Source organism: Crinia signifera, chromosome 3 (genome assembly GCF_055691185.1).
Source record: "Crinia signifera chromosome 3, ASM5569118v1, whole genome shotgun sequence".
In the NCBI taxonomy this organism is placed as follows: domain Eukaryota; kingdom Metazoa; phylum Chordata; class Amphibia; order Anura; family Myobatrachidae; genus Crinia; species Crinia signifera.
Genome location: NC_139219.1, coordinates 1,893,396 through 1,921,023, shown reverse-complemented (window position 1 = coordinate 1,921,023; position 27,628 = coordinate 1,893,396). Strand labels below are relative to the sequence as shown.

Here is a 27,628-nt window from a genome sequence, read left to right as displayed (position 1 = left end):
ACACACTCATACACACATGTGTGCACCAGGGAGGGGATGTGTCGCTGTGGGGTCTCACTACTTACACACTCAAACAAACAGATGTGCCCCAGGGAGGGGATGTGTCACTGCGGGGTCTCACTACTTACACACTCATACACACAGATGTGCACCAGGGAGGGGATGTGTAGCTGTGGGGTCTCACTAACTTACACACTCATAAAAACAGATGTGCCCCAGGAAGGGGATGTGTAGCTGCGGGGTCTCACTACTTACACACTCATACACACATGTGAGCACCAGGGAGGGGATGTGTAGCTGCGGGGTCTCACTACTTACACACTCATACAAACAGATGTGCCCCAGGGAGGGGATGTGTAGCTGCGGGGTCTCACTACTTACACACTCATACAAACAGATGTGCCCCAGGGAGGGGATGTGTAGCTGCGGGGTCTCACTGTCTTACACACTCATACACAAAGATGTGCCCCAGGGAGGGTATGTGTAGCTGCGGGGTCTCACTACTTACACACTCATACACACAGATGTGCACAAGGGAGGGGATGTGTAGCTGCGGGGTCTCACTACTTACACACTCATACACACAGATGTGCCCCAGGGAGGGGATGTGTAGCTGCGGGGTCTCACTACTTACACACTCATACAAACAGATGTGCCCCAGGGAGGGGATGTGTAGCTGCGGGGTCTCACTACTTACACACTCATACACACGGATGTGCACAAGGGAGGGGATGTGTCACTGTGGGGTCTCACTACTTACACACTCATACAAACAGATGTGCCCCAGGGAGGGGATGTGTAGCTGTGGGGTCTCACTGTCTTACACACTCATACACAAAGATGTGCCCCAGGGATGGGATGTGTAGCTGCGGGGTCTCACTACATACACACTCATACAAACAGATGTGCCCCAGGGAGGGGATGTATAGCTGCGGGGTCTCACTACTTACACACTCATACACAAAGATGTGCCCCAGGGAGGGGATGTGTAGCTGCGGGGTCTCAATACTTACACACTCATACACACAGATGTGCACAAGGGAGGAGATGTGTAGCTGCGGGGTCTCACTACTTACACACTCATACACACAGATGTGCCCCAGGGAGGGGATGTGTAGCTGTGGGGTCTCACTACTTACACACTCATACAAACAGATGTGCCCCAGGGAGGGGATGTGTAGCTGCTGGGTCTCACTACTTACACACTCATAAAAACAGATGTGCCCCAGGGAGGGGATGTGTAGCTGTGGGGTCTCACTACTTACACACTCATAAAAACAGATGTGCCCCAGGGAGGGGATGTGTAGCTGCTGGGTCTCACTACTTACACACACATACACACAAAGATGTGCACCAGGGAGGAAATGTGTAGCTGTGGGGTCTCACTACTTACACACTCATACACACGGATGTGCCCCAGGGAGGGGATGTGTAGCTGTGGGGTCTGTCTCACTACTTACACACTCATAGAAAAATATGTGCCCCAGGGAGGGGATGTGTAGCTGCGGGGTCTCACTACTTACACAATCATACACACATGTGTGCACCAGGGAGGGGATGTGTAGCTGTGGGGTCTCACTACTTACACAATCATACACACGGATGTGCACCAGATAGGGGATGTGTAGCTGCAGGGTCTCACTACTTACACACTCATACACACGGATGTGCACCAGCGGGAGATGTGTAGCTGGGAGGTCTCACTGTCTTACACAATCATACACACAAAGATGTGCACCAGGGAGGGGATGTGTAGCTGCGGGGTCTCACTACTTACACACTCATACACACGCATGTGCCCCAGGGAGGGGATGTGTAGCTGTGGGGTCTCACTACTTACACAATCATACACACATGTGTGCACCAGGGAGGGGATGTGTAGCTGCGAGGTCTCACTACTTACACACTCATACACACAGATGTGCCCCAGGGAGGGGATGTGTAGCTGCGGGGTCTCACTACTTACACACTCATACACACATGTGTGCACCAGGGAGGGGATGTGTAGCTGTGGGGTCTCACTACTTACACACTCATACAAACAGATGTGCCCCAGGGAGGGGATGTGTAGCTGCTGGGTCTCACTACTTACACACTCATAAAAACAGATGTGCCCCAGGGAGGGGATGTGTAGCTGTGGGGTCTCACTACTTACACACTCATAAAAACAGATGTGCCCCAGGGAGGGGATGTGTAGCTGCTGGGTCTCACTACTTACACACACATACACACAAAGATGTGCACCAGGGAGGGGATGTGTAGCTGTGGGGTCTCACTACTTACACACTCATACACACGGATGTGCCCCAGGGAGGGGATGTGTAGCTGTGGGGTCTGTCTCACTACTTACACACTCATAGAAAAAGATGTGCCCCAGGGAGGGGATGTGTAGCTGCGGGGTCTCACTACTTACACAATCATACACACATGTGTGCACCAGGGAGGGGATGTGTAGCTGTGGGGTCTCACTACTTACACAATCATACACACGGATGTGCACCAGATAGGGGATGTGTAGCTGCAGGGTCTCACTACTTACACACTCATACACACGGATGTGCACCAGCGGGAGATGTGTAGCTGGGAGGTCTCAATGTCTTACACAATCATACACACAAAGATGTGCACCAGGGAGGGGATGTGTAGCTGCGGGGTCTCACTACTTACACAATTCTACAAATTGATGTGCACCAGGAAGGAAATGTGTAGCTGCGGGGTCTCACTACTTACACAATTCTACAAACGGATGTGCCCCAGGGAGGGGATGTGTAGCTGCGGGGTCTCACTACTTACACAATCATACACACGGATGTACACCAGGGAGGGGATGTGTAGCTGCGGGGTCTCAATACTTACACAATCATACACACGGATGTGCACCAGGGAGGGGATGTGTAGCTGCGGGGTCTCACTAACACAATCATACACACGGATGTCCACCAGGGAGGGGATGTGCAGCTGCGGGGTCTCACTACTTACACAATCATACACACAGATGTGCACCAGGGAGGGGATGTGTAGCTGCGGGGTCTCACTACTTACACAATAATACACACGGATGTGCACCAAGGAGGGATGTGTAGCTGTGGGGTCTCACTACTTACACAATCATACACACGGATGTGCACCAGATAGGGGATGTGTAGCTGCAGGGTCTCACTTTTTACACACTCATACACACGGATGTGCACCAGCGGGAGATGTGTAGCTGGGAGGTCTCACTTCTTACACACTCATACACAAGGATGTGCCCCAGGAAGGGGATGTGTAGCTGCGGGGTCTCACTACTTACACAATCATACACACACGGATGTGCCCCAGGAAGGGGATGTGTAGCTGCGGTGTCTCACTACTTACACCATCATACACACGGATGTGCCCCAGGGAGGGGATGTGTAGCTGCGGTGTCTCACTACTTACACAATCATACACACAGATGTGCACCAGGGAGGGGATGTGTAGCTGCGGGGTCTCACTACTTACACAATCATACACACAGATGTGCACCAGGGAGGGGATGTGTAGCTGCGGGGTCTCACTACTTACACAATCATACACACAGATGTGCACAAGGGAGGGGATGTGTAGCTGCGGGGTCTCACTACTTACACACTCATACACACAGATGTGCCCCAGGGAGGGGATGTGTAGCTGCGGGGTCTCACTACTTACACACTCATACAAACAGATGTGCCCCAGAGAGGGGATGTGTAGCTGCGGGGTCTCACTACTTACACACTCATACACACGGATGTGCACAAGGAAGGGGATGTGTAGCTGTGGGGTCTCACTTTTTACACACTCATACACACGGATGTGCACCAGCGGGAGATGTGTAGCTGGGAGGTCTCACTACTTACACACTCATACACAAGGATGTGCCCCAGGAAGGGGATGTGTAGCTGCGGGGTCTCACTACTTACACAATCATACACACACGGATGTGCCCCAGGAAGGGGATGTGTAGCAGCGGGGTCTCACTACTTACACATTCATACACACGGATGTGCACCAGGGAGGGGATGTGTAGCTGCGGTGTCTCACTACTTACACCATCATACACACGGATGTGCCCCAGGGAGGGGATGTGTAGCTGCGGGGTCTCACTACTTACACACTCATACACACAGATGTGCCCCAGGGAGGGGATGTGTAGCTGCGGGGTCTCACTACTTACACACTCATACAAACAGATGTGCCCCAGGTAGGGGATGTGTAGCTGCGGGGTCTCACTACTTACACACTCATACACACGGATGTGCACAAGGAAGGGGATGTGTAGCTGTGGGGTCTCACTACTTACACACTCATACACACATGTGTGCACCAGGGAGGGGATGTGTAGCTGTGGGGTCTCACTACTTACACACTCATACAAACAGATGTGCCCCAGGGAGGGGATGTGTAGCTGCTGGGTCTCACTACTTACACACTCATAAAAACAGATGTGCCCCAGGGAGGGGATGTGTAGCTGCTGGGTCTCACTACTTACACACACATACACAGATGTGCACAAGGGAGGGGATGTGTAGCTGTGGGGTCTCACTACTTACACAATCATACACACAAAGATGTGCACCAGGGAGGAGATGTGTAGCTGTGGGGTCTCACTACTTACACACTCATACACACGGATGTGCCCCAGGGAGGGGATGTGTAGCTGTGGGGTCTGTCTCACTACTTACACACTCATAGAAAAAGATGTGCCCCAGGGAGGGGATGTGTAGCTGCGGGGTCTCACTACTTACACAATCATACACACGGATGTGCACCAGGGAGGGGATGTGTAGCTGCGGGGTCTCAATACTTACACAATCATACACACGGATGTGCACCAGGGAGGGGATGTGTAGCTGCGGGGTCTCACTAACACAATCATACACACGGATGTCCACCAGGGAGGGGATGTGTAGCTGCGGGGTCTCACTACTTACACAATAATACACACGGATGTGCACCAAGAAGGGATGTGTAGCTGTGGGGTCTCACTACTTACACAATCATACACACGGATGTGCACCAGATAGGGGATGTGTAGCTGCAGGGTCTCACTTTTTACACACTCATACACACGGATGTGCACCAGCGGGAGATGTGTAGCTGGGAGGTCTCACTACTTACACACTCATACACAAGGATGTGCCCCAGGAAGGGGATGTGTAGCTGCGGGGTCTCACTACTTACACAATCATACACACACGGATGTGCCCCAGGAAGGGGATGTGTAGCAGCGGGGTCTCACTACTTACACATTTATACACACGGATGTGCACCAGGGAGGGGATGTGTAGCTGCGGTGTCTCACTACTTACACCATCATACACACGGATGTGCCCCAGGGAGGGGATGTGTAGCTGCGGTGTCTCACTACTTACACAATCATACACACAGATGTGCACCAGGGAGGGGATGTGTAGCTGCGGGGTCTCACTACTTACACAATCATACACACAGATGTGCACCAGGGAGGGGATGTGTAGCTGCGGGGTCTCACTACTTACACAATCATGCAAACAGATGTGCACCAGGGAGGGGATGTGTAGCTGCGGGGTCTCACTACTTACACAATCATACAAACAGATGTGCACCAGGGAGGGGATGTGTAGCTGTGGGGTCTCACTACTTACACAATCATACATACAGATGTGCACCAGGGAGGGGATGTGTAGCTGCGGGGTCTCACTACTTACACAATAATACACACGGATGTGCACCAAGGAGGGATGTGTAGCTGTGGGGTCTCACTACTTACACAATCATACACACGGATGTGCACCAGATAGGGGATGTGTAGCTGCAGGGTCTCACTTTTTACACACTCATACACACGGATGTGCACCAGCGGGAGATGTGTAGCTGGGAGGTCTCACTTCTTACACACTCATACACAAGGATGTGCCCCAGGAAGGGGATGTGTAGCTGCGGGGTCTCACTACTTACACAATCATACACACACGGATGTGCCCCAGGAAGGGGATGTGTAGCTGCGGTGTCTCACTACTTACACCATCATACACACGGATGTGCCCCAGGGAGGGGATGTGTAGCTGCGGTGTCTCACTACTTACACAATCATACACACAGATGTGCACCAGGGAGGGGATGTGTAGCTGCGGGGTCTCACTACTTACACAATCATACACACAGATGTGCACCAGGGAGGGGATGTGTAGCTGCGGGGTCTCACTACTTACACAATCATACACACAGATGTGCACAAGGGAGGGGATGTGTAGCTGCGGGGTCTCACTACTTACACACTCATACACACAGATGTGCCCCAGGGAGGGGATGTGTAGCTGCGGGGTCTCACTACTTACACACTCATACAAACAGATGTGCCCCAGAGAGGGGATGTGTAGCTGCGGGGTCTCACTACTTACACACTCATACACACGGATGTGCACAAGGAAGGGGATGTGTAGCTGTGGGGTCTCACTTTTTACACACTCATACACACGGATGTGCACCAGCGGGAGATGTGTAGCTGGGAGGTCTCACTACTTACACACTCATACACAAGGATGTGCCCCAGGAAGGGGATGTGTAGCTGCGGGGTCTCACTACTTACACAATCATACACACACGGATGTGCCCCAGGAAGGGGATGTGTAGCAGCGGGGTCTCACTACTTACACATTCATACACACGGATGTGCACCAGGGAGGGGATGTGTAGCTGCGGTGTCTCACTACTTACACCATCATACACACGGATGTGCCCCAGGGAGGGGATGTGTAGCTGCGGGGTCTCACTACTTACACACTCATACACACAGATGTGCCCCAGGGAGGGGATGTGTAGCTGCGGGGTCTCACTACTTACACACTCATACAAACAGATGTGCCCCAGGTAGGGGATGTGTAGCTGCGGGGTCTCACTACTTACACACTCATACACACGGATGTGCACAAGGAAGGGGATGTGTAGCTGTGGGGTCTCACTACTTACACACTCATACACACATGTGTGCACCAGGGAGGGGATGTGTAGCTGTGGGGTCTCACTACTTACACACTCATACAAACAGATGTGCCCCAGGGAGGGGATGTGTAGCTGCTGGGTCTCACTACTTACACACTCATAAAAACAGATGTGCCCCAGGGAGGGGATGTGTAGCTGCTGGGTCTCACTACTTACACACACATACACAGATGTGCACAAGGGAGGGGATGTGTAGCTGCGGGGTCTCACTACTTACACAATCATACACACAAAGATGTGCACCAGGGAGGAGATGTGTAGCTGTGGGGTCTCACTACTTACACACTCATACACACGGATGTGCCCCAGGGAGGGGATGTGTAGCTGTGGGGTCTGTCTCACTACTTACACACTCATAGAAAAAGATGTGCCCCAGGGAGGGGATGTGTAGCTGCGGGGTCTCACTACTTACACAATCATACACACGGATGTGCACCAGGGAGGGGATGTGTAGCTGCGGGGTCTCAATACTTACACAATCATACACACGGATGTGCACCAGGGAGGGGATGTGTAGCTGCGGGGTCTCACTAACACAATCATACACACGGATGTCCACCAGGGAGGGGATGTGTAGCTGCGGGGTCTCACTACTTACACAATAATACACACGGATGTGCACCAAGAAGGGATGTGTAGCTGTGGGGTCTCACTACTTACACAATCATACACACGGATGTGCACCAGATAGGGGATGTGTAGCTGCAGGGTCTCACTTTTTACACACTCATACACACGGATGTGCACCAGCGGGAGATGTGTAGCTGGGAGGTCTCACTACTTACACACTCATACACAAGGATGTGCCCCAGGAAGGGGATGTGTAGCTGCGGGGTCTCACTACTTACACAATCATACACACACGGATGTGCCCCAGGAAGGGGATGTGTAGCAGCGGGGTCTCACTACTTACACATTTATACACACGGATGTGCACCAGGGAGGGGATGTGTAGCTGCGGTGTCTCACTACTTACACCATCATACACACGGATGTGCCCCAGGGAGGGGATGTGTAGCTGCGGTGTCTCACTACTTACACAATCATACACACAGATGTGCACCAGGGAGGGGATGTGTAGCTGCGGGGTCTCACTACTTACACAATCATACACACAGATGTGCACCAGGGAGGGGATGTGTAGCTGCGGGGTCTCACTACTTACACAATCATGCAAACAGATGTGCACCAGGGAGGGGATGTGTAGCTGCGGGGTCTCACTACTTACACAATCATACAAACAGATGTGCACCAGGGAGGGGATGTGTAGCTGTGGGGTCTCACTACTTACACAATCATACATACAGATGTGCACCAGGGAGGGGATGTGTAGCTGCGGGGTCTCACTACTTACACAATCATACACACAGATGTGCACCAGGGAGGGGATGTGTAGCTGCGGGGTCTCACTACTTACACAATAATACACACGGATGTGCACCAAGGAGAGAATGTCTAGCTGCAGGGTCTCACTAGTTACACACTCATACACACGGATGTGCACCAGCGGGGGATGTGTAGCTGGGAGGTCTCACTACTTACACACTCATACACACGGATGTGCACCAGGGGGAGATGTGTAGCTGCGAGGTCTCACTACTAACACACTCATACACAAGGATGTGCACCAGGGGGAGATGTGTAGCTGCGAGGTCTCACTACTTACACACTCATACACACGGATGTGCACCAGGGGGAGATGTGTAGCTGCGAGGTCTCACTACTTACACACTCATACACACGGATGTGCACCAGGGGGAGATGTGTAGCTGCGAGGTCTCACTACTTACACACTCATACACACGGATGTGCACCAGGGAGGGGATGTGTAGCTGCGGGGTCTCACTACTTACACACTCATACACACGGATGTGCCCCAGGGAGGGGATGTGTAGCTGTGGGGTCTCACTACTTACACAATCATACACACATGTGTGCACCAGGGAGGGGATGTGTAGCTGCGAGGTCTCACTACTTACACACTCATACACACAGATGTGCACCAGGGAGGGGATGTGTAGCTGCAAGGTCTCACTACTTACACACTCATACAAACAGATGTGCCCCAGGGAAGGGATGTGTAGCTGTGGGGTCTCACTACTTACACATTCATACACACGGATGTGCACCAGGAAGGGGATGTGTAGCTGCGGCGTCTTACTACTTACACAATTATGCACACGGATGTGCCCCAGGGAGGGGATGTGTAGCTGCGGGGTCTCACTAACACAATCATACACACGGATGTCCACCAGGGAGGGGATGTGTAGCTGCGGGGTCTCACTACTTACACAATCATACACACAGATGTGCACCAGGGAGGGGATGTGTAGCTGCGGGGTCTCACTACTTACACAATCATACAAACAGATGTGCACCAGGGAGGGGATGTGTAGCTGCGGGGTCTCACTACTTACACAATCATACAAACAGATGTGCACCAGGGAGGGGATGTGTAGCTGTGGGGTCTCACTACTTACACAATCATACATACAGATGTGCACCAGGGAGGGGATGTGTAGCTGCGGGGTCTCACTACTTACACAATCATACACACAGATGTGCACCAGGGAGGGGATGTGTAGCTGCGGGGTCTCACTACTTACACAATAATACACACGGATGTGCACCAAGGAGAGAATGTCTAGCTGCAGGGTCTCACTAGTTACACACTCATACACACGGATGTGCACCAGCGGGAGATGTGTAGCTGGGAGGTCTCACTACTTACACACTCATACACACGGATGTGCACCAGGGGGAGATGTGTAGCTGCGAGGTCTCACTACTAACACACTCATACACAAGGATGTGCACCAGGGGGAGATGTGTAGCTGCGAGGTCTCACTACTTACACACTCATACACACGGATGTGCACCAGGGGGAGATGTGTAGCTGCGAGGTCTCACTACTTACACACTCATACACACGGATGTGCACCAGGGGGAGATGTGTAGCTGCGAGGTCTCACTACTTACACACTCATACACACGGATGTGCACCAGGGGGAGATGTGTAGCTGCGAGGTCTCACTACTTACACACTCATACACACGGATGTGCACCAGGGGGAGATGTGTAGCTGCGAGGTCTCACTACTTACACACTCATACACACGGATGTGCACCAGGGAGGGGATGTGTAGCTGCGGGGTCTCACTACTTACACACTCATACACACGGATGTGCCCCAGGGAGGGGATGTGTAGCTGTGGGGTCTCACTACTTACACAATCATACACACATGTGTGCACCAGGGAGGGGATGTGTAGCTGCGAGGTCTCACTACTTACACACTCATACACACAGATGTGCACCAGGGAGGGGATGTGTAGCTGCAAGGTCTCACTACTTACACACTCATACAAACAGATGTGCCCCAGGGAAGGGATGTGTAGCTGTGGGGTCTCACTACTTACACATTCATACACACGGATGTGCACCAGGAAGGGGATGTGTAGCTGCGGCGTCTTACTACTTACACAATTATGCACACGGATGTGCCCCAGGGAGGGGATGTGTAGCTGCGGGGTCTCACTAACACAATCATACACACGGATGTCCACCAGGGAGGGGATGTGTAGCTGCGGGGTCTCACTACTTACACAATAATACACACGGATGTGCACCAAGGAGGGATGTGTAGCTGTGGGGTCTCACTACTTACACAATCATACACACGGATGTGCACCAGATAGGGGATGTGTAGCTGCAGGGTCTCACTTTTTACACACTCATACACACGGATGTGCACCAGCGGGAGATGTGTAGCTGGGAGGTCTCACTACTTACACACTCATACACAAGGATGTGCCCCAGGAAGGGGATGTGTAGCTGCGGGGTCTCACTACTTACACAATCATACACACACGGATGTGCCCCAGGAAGGGGATGTGTAGCTGCGGGGTCTCACTACTTACACATTCATACACACGGATGTGCACCAGGGAGGGGATGTGTAGCTGCGGTGTCTCACTACTTACACCATCATACACACGGATGTGCCCCAGGGAGGGGATGTGTAGCTGCGGTGTCTCACTACTTACACAATCATACACACAGATGTGCACCAGGGAGGGGATGTGTAGCTGCGGGGTCTCACTACTTACACAATCATACACACAGATGTGCACCAGGGAGGGGATGTGTAGCTGCGGGGTCTCACTACTTACACAATCATACACACAGATGTGCACCAGGGAGGGGATGTGTAGCTGCGGGGTCTCACTACTTACACAATCATACAAACAGATGTGCACCAGGGAGGGGATGTGTAGCTGCGGGGTCTTACTACTTACACAATCATACAAACAGATGTGCACCAGGGAGGGGATGTGTAGCTGTGGGGTCTCACTACTTACACAATCATACACACAGATGTGCACCAGGGAGGGGATGTGTAGCTGCGGGGTCTCACTACTTACACAATCATACACACAGATGTGCACCAGGGAGGGGATGTGTAGCTGCGGGGTCTCACTACTTACACAATAATACACACGGATGTGCACCAAGGAGAGAATGTCTAGCTGCAGGGTCTCACTAGTTACACACTCATACACATGGATGTGCACCAGCGGGAGATGTGTAGATGGGAGGTCTCACTACTTACACACTCATACACACGGATGTGCACCAGGGGGAGATGTGTAGCTGCGAGGTCTCACTACTAACACACTCATACACAAGGATGTGCACCAGGGGGAGATGTGTAGCTGCGAGGTCTCACTACTTACACACTCATACACACGGATGTGCACCAGGGGGAGATGTGTAGCTGCGAGGTCTCACTACTTACACACTCATACACACGGATGTGCACCAGGGAGGGGATGTGTAGCTGCGGGGTCTCACTACTTACACACTCATACACACGGATGTGCCCCAGGGAGGGGATGTGTAGCTGTGGGGTCTCACTACTTACACAATCATACACACATGTGTGCACCAGGGAGGGGATGTGTAGCTGCGAGGTCTCACTACTTACACACTCATACACACAGATGTGCACCAGGGAGGGGATGTGTAGCTGCAAGGTCTCACTACTTACACACTCATACAAACAGATGTGCCCCAGGGAAGGGATGTGTAGCTGTGGGGTCTCACTACTTACACATTCATACACACGGATGTGCACCAGGAAGGGGATGTGTAGCTGCGGCGTCTTACTACTTACACAATTATGCACACGGATGTGCCCCAGGGAGGGGATGTGTAGCTGCGGGGTCTCACTAACACAATCATACACACGGATGTCCACCAGGGAGGGGATGTGTAGCTGCGGGGTCTCACTACTTACACAATAATACACACGGATGTGCACCAAGGAGGGATGTGTAGCTGTGGGGTCTCACTACTTACACAATCATACACACGGATGTGCACCAGATAGGGGATGTGTAGCTGCAGGGTCTCACTTTTTACACACTCATACACACGGATGTGCACCAGCGGGAGATGTGTAGCTGGGAGGTCTCACTACTTACACACTCATACACAAGGATGTGCCCCAGGAAGGGGATGTGTAGCTGCGGGGTCTCACTACTTACACAATCATACACACACGGATGTGCCCCAGGAAGGGGATGTGTAGCTGCGGGGTCTCACTACTTACACATTCATACACACGGATGTGCACCAGGGAGGGGATGTGTAGCTGCGGTGTCTCACTACTTACACCATCATACACACGGATGTGCCCCAGGGAGGGGATGTGTAGCTGCGGTGTCTCACTACTTACACAATCATACACACAGATGTGCACCAGGGAGGGGATGTGTAGCTGCGGGGTCTCACTACTTACACAATCATACACACAGATGTGCACCAGGGAGGGGATGTGTAGCTGCGGGGTCTCACTACTTACACAATCATACACACAGATGTGCACCAGGGAGGGGATGTGTAGCTGCGGGGTCTCACTACTTACACAATCATACAAACAGATGTGCACCAGGGAGGGGATGTGTAGCTGCGGGGTCTTACTACTTACACAATCATACAAACAGATGTGCACCAGGGAGGGGATGTGTAGCTGTGGGGTCTCACTACTTACACAATCATACACACAGATGTGCACCAGGGAGGGGATGTGTAGCTGCGGGGTCTCACTACTTACACAATCATACACACAGATGTGCACCAGGGAGGGGATGTGTAGCTGCGGGGTCTCACTACTTACACAATAATACACACGGATGTGCACCAAGGAGAGAATGTCTAGCTGCAGGGTCTCACTAGTTACACACTCATACACATGGATGTGCACCAGCGGGAGATGTGTAGCTGGGAGGTCTCACTACTTACACACTCATACACACGGATGTGCACCAGGGGGAGATGTGTAGCTGCGAGGTCTCACTACTAACACACTCATACACAAGGATGTGCACCAGGGGGAGATGTGTAGCTGCGAGGTCTCACTACTTACACACTCATACACACGGATGTGCACCAGGGGGAGATGTGTAGCTGCGAGGTCTCACTACTTACACACTCATACACACGGATGTGCACCAGGGGGAGATGTGTAGCTGCGAGGTCTCACTACTTACACACTCATACACACGGATGTGCACCAGGGGGAGATGTGTAGCTGCGAGGTCTCACTACTTACACACTCATACACACGGATGTGCACCAGGGGGAGATGTGTAGCTGCGAGGTCTCACTACTTACACACTCATACACACGGATGTGCACCAGGGAGGGGATGTGTAGCTGCGGGGTCTCACTACTTACACACTCATACACACGGATGTGCCCCAGGGAGGGGATGTGTAGCTGTGGGGTCTCACTACTTACACAATCATACACACATGTGTGCACCAGGGAGGGGATGTGTAGCTTCGAGGTCTCACTACTTACACACTCATACACACAGATGTGCACCAGGGAGGGGATGTGTAGCTGCAAGGTCTCACTACTTACACACTCATACAAACAGATGTGCCCCAGGGAAGGGATGTGTAGCTGTGGGGTCTCACTACTTACACATTCATACACACGGATGTGCACCAGGAAGGGGATGTGTAGCTGCGGGGTCTCACTACTTACACAATTATACACACGGATGTGCCCCAGGGAGGGGATGTGTAGCTGCGGGGTCTCACTACTTACACAATCATACACACGGATGTGCACCAGGGAGGGGATGTGTAGCTGCGGGGTCTCAATACTTACACAATCATACACACGGATGTGCACCAGGGAGGGGATGTGTAGCTGCGGGGTCTCACTAACACAATCATACACACGGATGTTCACCAGGGAGGGGTTGTGCAGCTGCGGGGTTTTACTACTTACACAATCATACACACAGATGTGCACCAGGGAGGGGATGTGTAGCTGCGGGGTCTCACTACTTACACAATAATACACACGGATGTGCACCAAGGAGGGATGTGTAGCTGTGGGGTCTCACTACTTACACAATCATACACACGGATGTGCACCAGATAGGGGATGTGTAGCTGCAGGGTCTCACTTTTTACACACTCATACACACGGATGTGCACCAGCGGGAGATGTGTAGCTGGGAGGTCTCACTACTTACACACTCATACACAAGGATGTGCCCCAGGAAGGGGATGTGTAGCTGCGGGGTCTCACTACTTACACAATCATACACACACGGATGTGCCCCAGGAAGGGGATGTGTAGCTGCGGGGTCTCACAACTTACACATTCATACACACGGATGTGCACCAGGGAGGGGATGTGTAGCTGCGGTGTCTCACTACTTACACCATCATACACACGGATGTGCCCCAGGGAGGGGATGTGTAGCTGCGGTGTCTCACTACTTACACAATCATACACACAGATGTGCACCAGGGAGGGGATGTGTAGCTGCGGGGTCTCACTACTTACACAATCATACACACAGATGTGCACCAGGGAGGGGATGTGTAGCTGCGGGGTCTCACTACTTACACAATCATACACACAGATGTGCACCAGGGAGGGGATGTGTAGCTGCGGGGTCTCACTACTTACACAATCATACAAACAGATGTGCACCAGGCAGGGGATGTGTAGCTGCGGGGTCTCACTACTTACACAATCATACAAACAGATGTGCACCAGGGAGGGGATGTGTAGCTGTGGGGTCTCACTACTTACACAATCATACACACAGATGTGCACCAGGGAGGGGATGTGTAGCTGCGGGGTCTCACTACTTACACAATCATACACACAGATGTGCACCAGGGAGGGGATGTGTAGCTGCGGGGTCTCACTACTTACACAATAATACACACGGATGTGCACCAAGGAGAGAATGTCTAGCTGCAGGGTCTCACTAGTTACACACTCATACACACGGATGTGCACCAGCGGGAGATGTGTAGCTGGGAGGTCTCACTACTTACACACTCATACACACGGATGTGCACCAGGGGGAGATGTGTAGCTGCGAGGTCTCACTACTAACACACTCATACACAAGGATGTGCACCAGGGGGAGATGTGTAGCTGCGAGGTCTCACTACTTACACACTCATACACATGGATGTGCACCAGGGGGAGATGTGTAGCTGCGAGGTCTCACTACTTACACACTCATACACACGGATGTGCACCAGGGGGAGATGTGTAGCTGCGAGGTCTCACTACTTACACACTCATACACACGGATGTGCACCAGCGGGAGATGTGTAGCAGCTGATAAATCATATCTGAAGCTATTTGCCATTGTGGAACAGGCACATCCCAGTCTGGTCAGTGTCAGCTCTCATGGCATGGCCGGCATACTGTACATCTGCTTGGTGTCACCGCTGCATTGAGTACAGGCTCCTGAAGGGGCACATTGATCACATTCCATATAGTCTGATGGTATATTACAAACTCATAGATACATTGCATGGAAATATCAGTTATCACATGGTGGGACTGGAACACAAGAGTTTGTGACTGTGCAAGTGCCGCCCGTGGAATGGATAAGTGATCCCCTTCTCATGCCACTAAGTGACCACTCACCTCACGCTGTTGCACCGTGACCCAAATATAAGTCTCTGCTCCTCCTCTCTCTGACCGTTGGTCAGTGCTGTGAACTGAGCTGCTGGCTGCCGGGATCACAGAGAAAAAGAGCCAAAGGCCAACCCCTGGCATCACTGAGCAGCGGGTGGTCTCCTAATGTGGTACCCCACAGAACTGCCAAGCTGCACATTAGACATTGACTGGTATGCCAAATACTCAGACAGGGCAGCTGGACAGCAGGGAGTTAACAGGCCTCCTCTTGTGTCATGATAATGCATGGAGGGGCCGGACATGTTGAACTGATTGACACAAGCAGGGACATAGTTACCTCCCCTCCTGCATTCTGCAGGAGACTCCCTGAAATAGCAGCAATCTCCTTCTCTCCCTCATTAGTCTAGCAATCTCCCTCATGTCACCTAGCCCACATTACACTGTTACACCATAGTTACCTCCCCTCCTGCATTCTGCAGGAGACTCCCTGGCATAGCAGCAATCTCCTTCTCTCCCTCATTAGTCTAGCAATCTCCCTCATGCCACCTAGCCCACATTACACTGATACACCATAGTTACCTCCCCTCCTGCATTCTGCAGGAGACTCACTGACATAGCAGCAATCTCTCTCTCTCTCTCTCCCTCATTAGTCTAGCAATCTCCCTCATGTCACCTAGCCCACATTACACTGTTACACCATAGTTACCTCCCCTCCTGCATTCTGCAACAGACTCCCTGAAATAGCAGCAATCTCCCTCTCTCCCTCATTAGTCTAGCAATCTCCCTCATGTCACCTAGCCCACATTACACTGTTACATCATAGTTACCTCACCTCCTGCATTCTGCAGCAGACTCCCTGAAATAGCAGCAATCTCCCTCTCTCCCTCATTAGTCTAGCAATCTCCCTCATGTCACCTAGCCCACATTACACTGTTACACCATAGTTACCTCCCCTCCTGCATTCTGCAGGAGACTTCCTGACATAGCAGTAATCTCCCTCTCTCCCTCATTAGTCTAGCAATCTCCCTCATGTCACCTAGCCCACATTACACTATTACATTTTTGGGGAAAAAAGGAATGAGAGACAGATACATTTACACACGGGCGTATCTTAAAAAATTGCTCCCCCAAGCCAAAAAAATCTATTTCTTGTTGATCTTGCTGCTGGCCACCTCTGCACCTCTCACACTGACAACACCTGTGCTGCATCCTAAACCTGGCGCCCCCCGCAGACTCTGGCAGCGCTTGCTCCTCCAAGCAGTGGCGGGGGCTGCCTTACGATGGCTACTCCACTGCATCTACAGTACATTGAATCGTCAGCACCATTTCCCAGCACGTTACCAAGTACAGTAACTCTTACTAACTGCTTTGGGGCTCATCTACATTTGGATATAAGTCATTTTAAAAGATCCCTCTCAGATGCAGCAGTACACACCCACGCTTCTAGGTGCCATGGTCACCTTCTAGGTGCCATGGTCACAATCTCTGTTCACAATATCTCCATATATGGAACTAGACACGCCCTTTGGGTGGAGCATGACACACCCCTCAATAGGGCGCTGTGTAAAATTCTATTACCAACTATAATCTCCCTGAAACTAGTTTTCAAAAGTAGGTAAGTATGAGCAGGGAGCCACTGGGTTGGGCAGTTCCCCAGAGGAGTGAGGGGGTGGAGTTGAGGCCCAGGGTGTGGTGACCTGGAAGAGCAGGATGTGTGTAGACAGAGGAAAGTGACACTGCTAGTCACCCTCAAAAGTGCAGCCAAATGCTGTAGGAAACTTCCAGCCGAGCAGCAGAGGAATGAGTGTGGAGATGCGGCTGTGTGTAGCAGTGCAGGGAAACCCCTGTATGATGAGGGGATGGACCCAGGACACGTCAGCCTGCCTGTCGGCAACATCATTGTCCCCTGCACTTATATGGACATACAGTAGACCCCTGACATTGTTGAGCAGCTATACAGAGACTGTATATTGAATTCTGACACACCATCCTGAGGAAGCCTTGCTGGCGAAACTAGTCAATGTTTCTGGAGATCCCGCCAACGCCGTTTGCGCAATACGGCACTGACGGCTAAGGCTGCCGGCAGACCCCCTGTACCCTGGAAACAGATACTCGTTTACTTCAAACCACTCCAACTATCCTAAAAGACTTTCCCCAACAGCTGTTTAAGCTGCACCTGATTTGCATTGGACTCTTTTATGTTTGTCTTGTGACCCCCAGTCCTTATGTATATGTATACCGGTATTATATAGCGGAATACTGTAGCATACTATCCTATATCTTATTATTATAAATACTATTTGCATTGCTTTTATTATTATTATTTTTTTTGTTCAAATTGCAGACTATAATTAATATCCATTTTTATTTTCACCAAACCACTGTGTACGTAATATTTTTGATATTGGAAGTATAGCGCAGGGTGTACATCCTCCCCCTTGTTTCCCTATTGCTCACAACTTTGGGTATTTGTAGTGTACCCACACACCCAGCCGCTGACTACCAGTATTATTGGTCTGGGTCTTCTCTCCTCTCTCACCCAGATTTGTATATTGAATTATACTTCTGCCAGAGACTGCATATTGAGTCACACTGCTACAAGAAGCTGCATACTGAGTTACACTGCTACAAGAAGCTGCATACTGAGTTACACTGCTACAAAAAGCTGCATACTGAGTTACACTGCTACAAGAAGCAGCATACTGAGTTACACTGCTGCAAGAAGCTGCATACTGAGTTACACTGCTACAAGAAGCTGCATACTGAGTTACACTGCTACAAGAAGCAGCATACTGAGTTACACTGCTGCAAGAAGCTGCATACTGAGTTACACTGCTACAAGAAGCTGCATACTGAGTTACACTGCTACAAGAAGCTGCATACTGAGTTACACTGCTGCAAGAAGCTGCATACTGAGTTACACTGCTACAAGAATACAAGAAGCTGCATACTGAGTTATACTGCTACAAGATCCTGCAGCCTTGCAAATCCACCAAACCACAGCCTGCGAATGTCCGGCAGGCTGCCCACCCCTCGCAGTGTGGGTTCACCCACACAGACTGCGAATGGATGTTTAGCATAAACATCCATTCCTATGCCGCAAGTACACGAATATAAAAGTGACTTTCAAGTCACTTCCATGTGCATATACGCTGGGACGATATGGGCGGGCAGCTTACATCCGGTGATGTCAGCTGCCAGCCCCCCGCTACCGCATCACGTCTCATTACCATGAGAACGCCCAGCGGTCTCATGGGAATACCCATAAAAATGATGGGAATTCCCATATGGTAATAGGGCTGCCCGGTGCCTCCCGCTCGCTTTGTATGGTGCGTGCACCCAGCGAGCAGCTTGTTCGCAGTGGGTGCTGTCGTTGCAGGATTTTATCTGGAACTATAAAGCCACCTGCATGGTGCTGGTCCCAAAGTGCTCATTACCACCAACAGCTAAAATAAGAAGTCACATTTAGTAATAAGGCATTACCCCCTCTGTGCACAGGTAATAGAAGGGGGATTTGGTGAATTAGAGTGAAATGCTTATCAAAGTTCTTATCTTGTTTTCCTATTATTAAGTGTTTGTATAAAGGGACGTTTTACCGCAGGAATGGTATAAGTGTTATGAAGCCAATTCCAGTGATACTGTAGGGGGTTACAGGCGGCCCACCACAGCATTCCGCTCTGCAGAGTAAGTTGTGTTGTTGCACAGCACAGCAATAGTCTATCTGGTGAATGGTGAGCGTAAATGTGCATAGGTAAATGCAGGACACTGTTTATACTGTGATGTGGAGTAACTTACTTACAATGTGTTATGGGAACCTACAAACCATAACTACTATATGTTCTTTGATGTGTATTCTGTGTGAGATCTTTAGTAAATGTCTGATGTTCCCGTCAATGGTTCTCATTTTATTAATAACACAGGGTTGCCGACTTTCTAATGCTCCTCTCCGGGAGAAGCCGGGAGAGGAGACTTTCATTACCCGTTTGGGAGGGGCGGGGCTTGACTGTGATGTCATTAAGCCCCGCCCCCATTACAGGAAATAGACGCAATCACTGATCTCCATGGAGGGGGCGGGGCTAAAAGACACAAGTGTGTCATTTTAGCTCCGCCCCCTCCTCTGAGACCCGCGGATTGCGGCATTTAAATACCGCGATCGAGGGGCTCAGTGGGGGTCCCCCTGATTCTGGGAGGGTTGCCCACCCTTCCGGGTGGCCGGGAGAGGGTCCCGATTTTTGGGAGACTCCCGGTAATTCCGGGAGGGTCGGCAACCCTGTAATAACACTGGTGGAGCTACAGTCCTTGTTGTTCACTCTTTTCGGTAAAGTGAGACACCTTCCTGTCTTCAAAGGAGGGGAAGACAGACTCACACTATCACAGTTCACACAGACCAGAGGTAACCAGAGTACAGTTTTCCAATTGCCACCCTTGTGTGTCACACTTATGTACAGGCTGATCCCAGCTCTTCCTGTCAGTGAGGGAAGCCCTAATAACGCCATCTTAGTATGGCAGTGGTTCTCAAACATTTTCTTTAACAGCACACAACAACAGAGCAAAAAAAATGTAGAAAATTGTGTTTATATATCGTCCTTATGTTCAGTAATGTAGTGATGGACGGGATTCATTTGTTTGTCAGCACAGATTATGATTTGCAGCCACCAGCACAGGTTGTGCCTGTTGAATTGACCATACATAATTTGAATTGGTCATGAAACACCAATCCAAGGCACCCCCAAAAATGCTTTGAGGTACCCCGAGGTGCCACGGCACACAGTTTGGGAACCACTGGTATATGGTATTGTTTCCCCTCCCCCAGATTTTTTTTTTTACAATTTAATATTAAATAGTTAATAGTAAATTTGAGCAGATCCCATTACCCACTACAAGTACGGGAAATGTGATCCACTTACCAAAATAAGGCGGATTTAATCGCTGGAAGAGTTTTGTGACTCCTCCATTTGCCCTTTCAAACAAACCTATGATACTAAAGAAATAATGTTGAGTACTGTGCCCACAAATGACAAACTCCCTCCCTGTAACTATCTATAACTAGAAAAACCTGAACAATCACCCTGAGAAAGCAGATGACCGAAATAGTGATGCTGGGGGAGGTCAAGTAAATTCCTCAAATACATTGTGAGAGGTGACAGAGAAACCAGATTCATCCAGTGTCCAATATGTGCAAAACATGGGATTATGTCTTGACTATTTTATATATTTCCATTGCTATTTTACCTTCTCAGGAGGCGCTGCTCCAACAGGGCAATAACACTGACCCAAGACAGCGAGTCATTGGGCCTTATTTTGGTTCACTCTTTCTGACAAAATACTTCTAAGATGGACAAAACCATGTGCACTGCAGGGGGGCAGATGTAACATGTGCAGAGAGAATTAGATTTGGGTGAGTAATTTTGTTTCTGTGCAGGGAAAATACTGGCTGCTTTATTTTTACACTTCAATATAGATCTCACTTTGAAGTAAAACCCCACCCAAATCTAACTCTCTCTGCACATTTTGCATATGCTCCCCTGCAGTGCACATGGTTTTGTCCATCTAAGAAGGATTTTGTCAGAAAGAGTGAACCAAAATAAGGCCCATTGTGTGGGGCAATAACACCAACCCAAGACAGCGAGTGATTGTGCGGGGCAATAACACCAACCCAAAACAGCGAGTCATTGTGCGGGGCACTAACACCAACTCAAAACAGCGAGTCATTGTGCGGGGCAATAACACTGACCCAAGACAGCGAGTCATTGTGCGGGGCAATAACACCAATCCAAGACAGCGAGTCATTGTGCGGGGCAATAACACCCACCCAAGACAGCGAGTGATTGTGCGGGGCAATAACACCAACCCAAGACAGCGAGTGATTGTGCAGGGCAATAACACCAACCCAAGACAGCGAGTCATTGTGCGGGGCAATAACACCCACCCAAGACAGCGAGTGATTGTGCGGGGCAATAACACCAACCCAAGACAGCGAGTGATTGTGCGGGGCAATAACACCAACCCAAAACAGCGAGTCATTGTGCGAGGAAATAACACCAACCCAAGACAGTAAGTCATTGTGCGGGGCACTAACACTGACCCAAGACAGCCAGTCATTGTGCAGGGCAATAACACTGACCCAAGACAGCGAGTCATTGTGCGGGGCAATAACACTGACCCAAGACAGCGAGTCATTGTGCAGGGCAATAACACTGACCCAAGACAGCGAGTCATTGTGCGGGGCAATACATAGTTGCCTACCCTCCTGCATTCTGCAGGAGACTCCCTGAAATAGCAGCAATCTCCCTCTCTCCCTCATTAGTCTAGCAATCTCCCTCATTTCACCTAGCCCACATTACACTGTTACATCATAGTTACCTCCCCTCCTGCATTCTGCAGGAGACTCCCTGACATAGCAGCAATCTCCCTCTCTCCCTCATTAGTCTAGCAATCTCCCTCATGTCACCTAGCCCACATTACACTGTTACACCATAGTTACCTCCCCTCCTGTATTCTGCAGGAGACTCCCTGACATAGCAGTAATCTCCCTCTGTCCCGCATTAGTCTAGCAATCTCCCTCATGTCACCTAGCCCACATTACATTGTTACATCATAGTTACCTCCCCTCCTGCATTCTGCAGGAGACTCCCTGACATAGCAGCAATCTCCCTCTCTCCCTCATTAGTCTAGCAATCTCCCTCATGTCACCTAACCCACATTACACAGTTACACCATAGTTACCTCCCCTCCTGCATTCTGCAGGAGACTCCCTGACATAGCAGCAATCTCCCTCTCTCCCTCATTAGTCTAGCAATCTCCCTCATGTCACCTAGCCCACATTACACTGTTACATTTTTGGGGAAAAAAGGAATGAGACAGATACATTTACATTGAATCATTTGCACCATTTCCCAGCACTTTACCAATTATAGTAGCTCTTACTAACTGCTTTGGGGCTCATCTACATTTGGATATAACTAATTTTCAAAGATTCCTCTCAGATGTAGCAGTACACACCCAAGCTTCTAGGTGCCACATTCACAGTCTCTTTTCACAATCTCTCCATATATGGAACTGGACACGCCCTTTGGGTGGAGCATTACACACCCCCTCAATAGGGTGCTTTCAAAATTCTACTACCAACCATAATCTCCCTGGAACTAGTTTTCAAAAGTAGGCAAGTATGGCGCAGACTCGCCAACCCAGCCTCCTCTACTGCCACTGCTGCCACTGAAAGGAGAGAAAAGTGCAGGCTTCGTCTACCGTTCTCAACCATATAAAATATGGCACAGACTTATGAGCCAGTCAGAACTCCTGGGCCAACAGCCAATCACTGCGGCCAGGGCTGGCGCCACCACTAGGCAAATCTAGGCATTTGCCTATGGTGCCGGCCACTGGAGGGCGGCATTTTGTGCCGCCCGGTTACCTGTCCTACGGCGCTGTGTATTTAAATCTGGCGGCGGAGGCAGCGGGGGTCCCTGCAGTCCATTAGAAATCACGAGCGCTATCCGCCGGGCTATGCGGAAGCGCTTCTAGTGTGAAAACTCTGGCAGCACGGCGATCTCAGCCAATCAGCGTGCTGCCAGTGTTTTCACACTAGAAGCGCTTCCGCATAGCCCGGCGGATAGCGCTCGTGATTTTTAATGGACTGCAGGGACCCCCGCTGCCTCCGCCGCCAGATTTAAATACACAGCGCCGTAGGACAGGTACCCCCCCCCCCCGGCACCGGGGCGCCCCCACCCCGACTCACCTGGAGCGCTCCGGTGCCTTGCACCGGCCCTGACTGCGGCTGCAAGTATGCAAGCTCTGATTATATCACAAGCTGGCGCCACAATTCAAATGGCTGTGGGCTGGGGTTAGCCTGCTCTCTTCTGAAAAGGAATGGCTATGGGAGGGTGCGGCCATGACATCAGGACACACACGACATACATAGTGGTATGGCCTACCAGCAACACATTTCTGAAAGGTACAGTACACCATACTATGCCATATCCCCTTACTTGCACCGCTACCTCAGCTCAGAAGTGCATGAGCAAAGCCATTGTCAGCAGCTCCAACTCTCGGGTGCCACACTGACCACCACTGTTAGTAACTGGCGGGCTTGCCTGTAGCTTTAAAACAGCAACAGAATGACTAGCATGCTAGGCCACTTTAACAAATCGCTCATTAGTAGGTACAGTGTAAGCAAATTTCTTTGTAGATGCAAATAAATGGGGGCACCTCACAAACTGTGGTAATTTTTGAGTTAGTGGATTTAAACCCAGAGTGACACTGTACATACAGTATGTTTGCAGTTACAAAGCACAAATTCCTGCAGTAAATAAAGTAGGCTGGCATTTCACTCGCTTCCATGAGTATCGGCAGGCACTACTGTATATTTGATGATCAGTGTTGCCCTTATTGTATGTACTGTAGCTATACAGTGTTAGGCCATGTGCACATGACTAATGTTACTTAGACTGAATCTTTTAACAGGAACACAGAGGTGAAATGATAAATGACATAGAGATCATTGATTTTATGGGGTACTGAAGGACAAAAGAACATGGTGAATCTGTTACTCATAGAGATCAATGATCTTTATGTGAGTAACCGTCTGTCCTCTGTTCTACTGTCTGAAAGCAGGGAAGATAACTATGGTTGTGTTCCTATGACTTTGGTGAGAGAGAGAGAGCTAGATTCCTGGATTTCTCTCAGATTAGAATACAGTAGGCTAATCATAGTTGCCTCCCCTCCTGTATTCCGCAGGAGACTCCCTGAAATAGCAGCAATCTCCCTCTCTCCCTCATTAATCTAGCAATCTCCCCCATGTCACCTAGCCCGCATTACACTGTTACATCATAGTTACCTCCCCTCCTGCATTCTGCAGGAGACTCCCTGACATAGCAGCAATCTCCCTCTCCCCCTCATTAGTCTAGCAATCTCCCCCATGTCACCTAGTCCACATGACACTGTTACATCATAGTTACCTCCCACCCTGCATTCTGCAGGAGAATCCCTGACATAGCAGCAATCTCCCTCTCTCCCTCATTAGTCTAGCCATCTCCCTCATGTCACCTAGCCCACATTACACTGTTACATCATAGTTACCTTCCCTCCTGCATACTGCAGGAAACTCCCTGACATAGCAGCAATCTCCCTACCTCCCTCATTAGTCTAGCAATCTCCCTCATGTCACCTAGCCCACATTACACTGTTACATCATAGTTACCTCCCCTCCTGCATACTGCAGGAGACTCCCTGATATAGCAGCAATCTCCCTCTCTCCCTCATTAGTCAGCAATCTCCCTCATGTCACCTAGCCCACATTACACTGTTACATCATAGTTGCCTCCCCTCCTGTATTCCGCAGGGGACTCCCTGACATAGCAGCAATCTCCCTCTATCCCTCATTAGTCTAGCAATCTCCCTCATGTCACCTAGCCCACATTACACTGTTACATCATAGTTGCCTACCCTCCTGTATTCCGCAGGAGACTCCCTGAAATAGCAGCAATCTCCCTCTCTCCCTCATTAATCTAGCAATCTCCCTCATGTCACCTAGCCCACATTACACTGTTACATCATAGTTGCCTACCCTCCTGTATTCCGCAGGAGACTCCCTGAAATAGCAGCAATCTCCCTCTCTCCCTCATTAATCTAGCAATCTGTACCATTTCCCAACACTTTGGCAAGTATAGTATCTCTTACTAACTGCATTTTAAAAGATTTCTCTCAGATGTAGCGGTACACACCCACGCTTTTAGGTGCCACGTTCACAATCTCTTTTCATAGTCTCTCCATATATGGAACTAGACACGCCCTTTAAGTGGAGCATGACACACACCCTTAATGGGTGCTGTGCAAAATTATATTAACAACTATAATCTCCCTGAAACTAGTTTTCAAAAGTAGGCAAGTATGGGGCAATAACACCAACCCAAGACAGTGAGTGATTGTGCGGGGCAATAACACCGACCCAAGACAGCAAGTCATTGTGCGGGGCACTAACACTGACCCAAGACAGCGAGTCATTGTGCGGGGCAATAACACGACCCAAGACAGTGAGTGATTGTGTGGGGCAATAACACTGACCCAAGACAGCGAGTGATTGTGCGGGGCAATAACACCGACCCAAGACAGCGAGTCATTGTGCGGGGCAATAACACCGACCCAAGACAGCGAGTCATTGTGCGGGGCAATAACACTGACCCAAGACAGCGAGTGATTGTGCGGGGCAATAACACTGAACCAAGACAGCGAGTGATTGTGCGGGGCAATAACACTGACCCAAGACAGCGAGTCATTGTGTGGGCCAATAACACGACCCAAGACAGTGAGTGATTGTGCGGGGCAATAACACCGACCCAAGACAGAGAGTGATTGTGCGGGGCACTAACTCTGACCCAAGACAGCGAGTCATTGTGCGGGGCAATAACACCGACCCAAGACAGCGAGTCATTGTGCGGGGCACTAACACTGACCCAAGACAGCGAGTGATTGTGCGGGGCAATAACACCGACCCAAGACAGAGAGTGATTGTGCGGGGCAATAACACCAACCCAAGACAGCGAGTGATTGTGCGGGGCACTAACTCTGACCCAAGACAGCGAGTCATTGTGCGGGGCAATAACACCAACCCAAAACAGCGAGTCATTGTGCGGGGCACTAACACTGACCCAAGACAGTGAGTGATTGTGCGGGGCAATAACACCGACCCAAGACAGCGAGTCATTGTGCGGGGCAATAACACCGACCCAAGACAGCGAGTCATTGTGCGGGGCAATAACACTGACCCAAGACAGCGAGTGATTGTACTGGGCAATAACACCGACCCGAGACAGCAAGTGATTGTACTGGGCAATAACACCGACCCGAGACAGCAAGTTATTCTGCGGGGCAATAACACCAACCCAAGACAGCGAGTGATTGTACGGGGCAATAACACCGACCCAAGACAGCGAGTGATTGTACTGGGCAATAACACCGACCCGAGACAGCAAGTGATTGTACTGGGCAATAACACCGACCCGAGACAGCAAGTTATTCTGCGGGGCAATAACACCAACCCAAGACAGCAAGTGATTGTACTGGGCAATAACACCGACCCGAGACAGCAAGTTATTCTGCGGGGCAATAACACCAACCCAAGACAGCAAGTTATTCTGCGGGGCAATAACACTGACCCAAGACAGCGAGTGATTGTACTGGGCAATAACACCAACCCAAGACAGCGAGTGATTGTGCGAGGCAATAACACCGACCCGAGACAGCGAGTGATTGTACTGGGCAATAACACTGACCCAAGACAGCGAGTCATTGTGCGGGGCAATAACACTGACCCAATATTTCTTAGCATTAGAATACTCTGCAGTTTTTCGAAAAAAAAAATCAGTCTGAACTCTGTCTGCCAAAGAGGGGGCGGCACTGATGTCCTGTGACATCCGCCACCCGCCTGTGTTCCCATGGAAACGCCCAGCATTTTCATGGGTGTTCCCATGGTGCACCACGGTTTTCACCCCTGTCCGCCCCCGTCCCTCCATCCCCACACTCACTGAAGCAGTCTGCACATGCGCAAATACGAGCTTTCATATGCGCAGACCCCCAACCATCGGTCCCATCCGATTATTACAGACTTAGGCCCAGGATGTGTTACTACCACAGCTGTTACCGTATAGTTCTGTTACAGAATATTACAGGTGTACAGT

At 50.4% G+C, this 27,628-nt stretch overlaps 1 protein-coding gene across 1 annotated transcript in view; it reads right to left on the bottom strand.

The window, feature by feature from the left end:
* Window positions 1-27,628, bottom strand: part of LOC146062437 (uncharacterized) — a 103,087-nt gene that overhangs the window by 64,216 nt on the left and 11,243 nt on the right. The window lies entirely within an intron of this gene.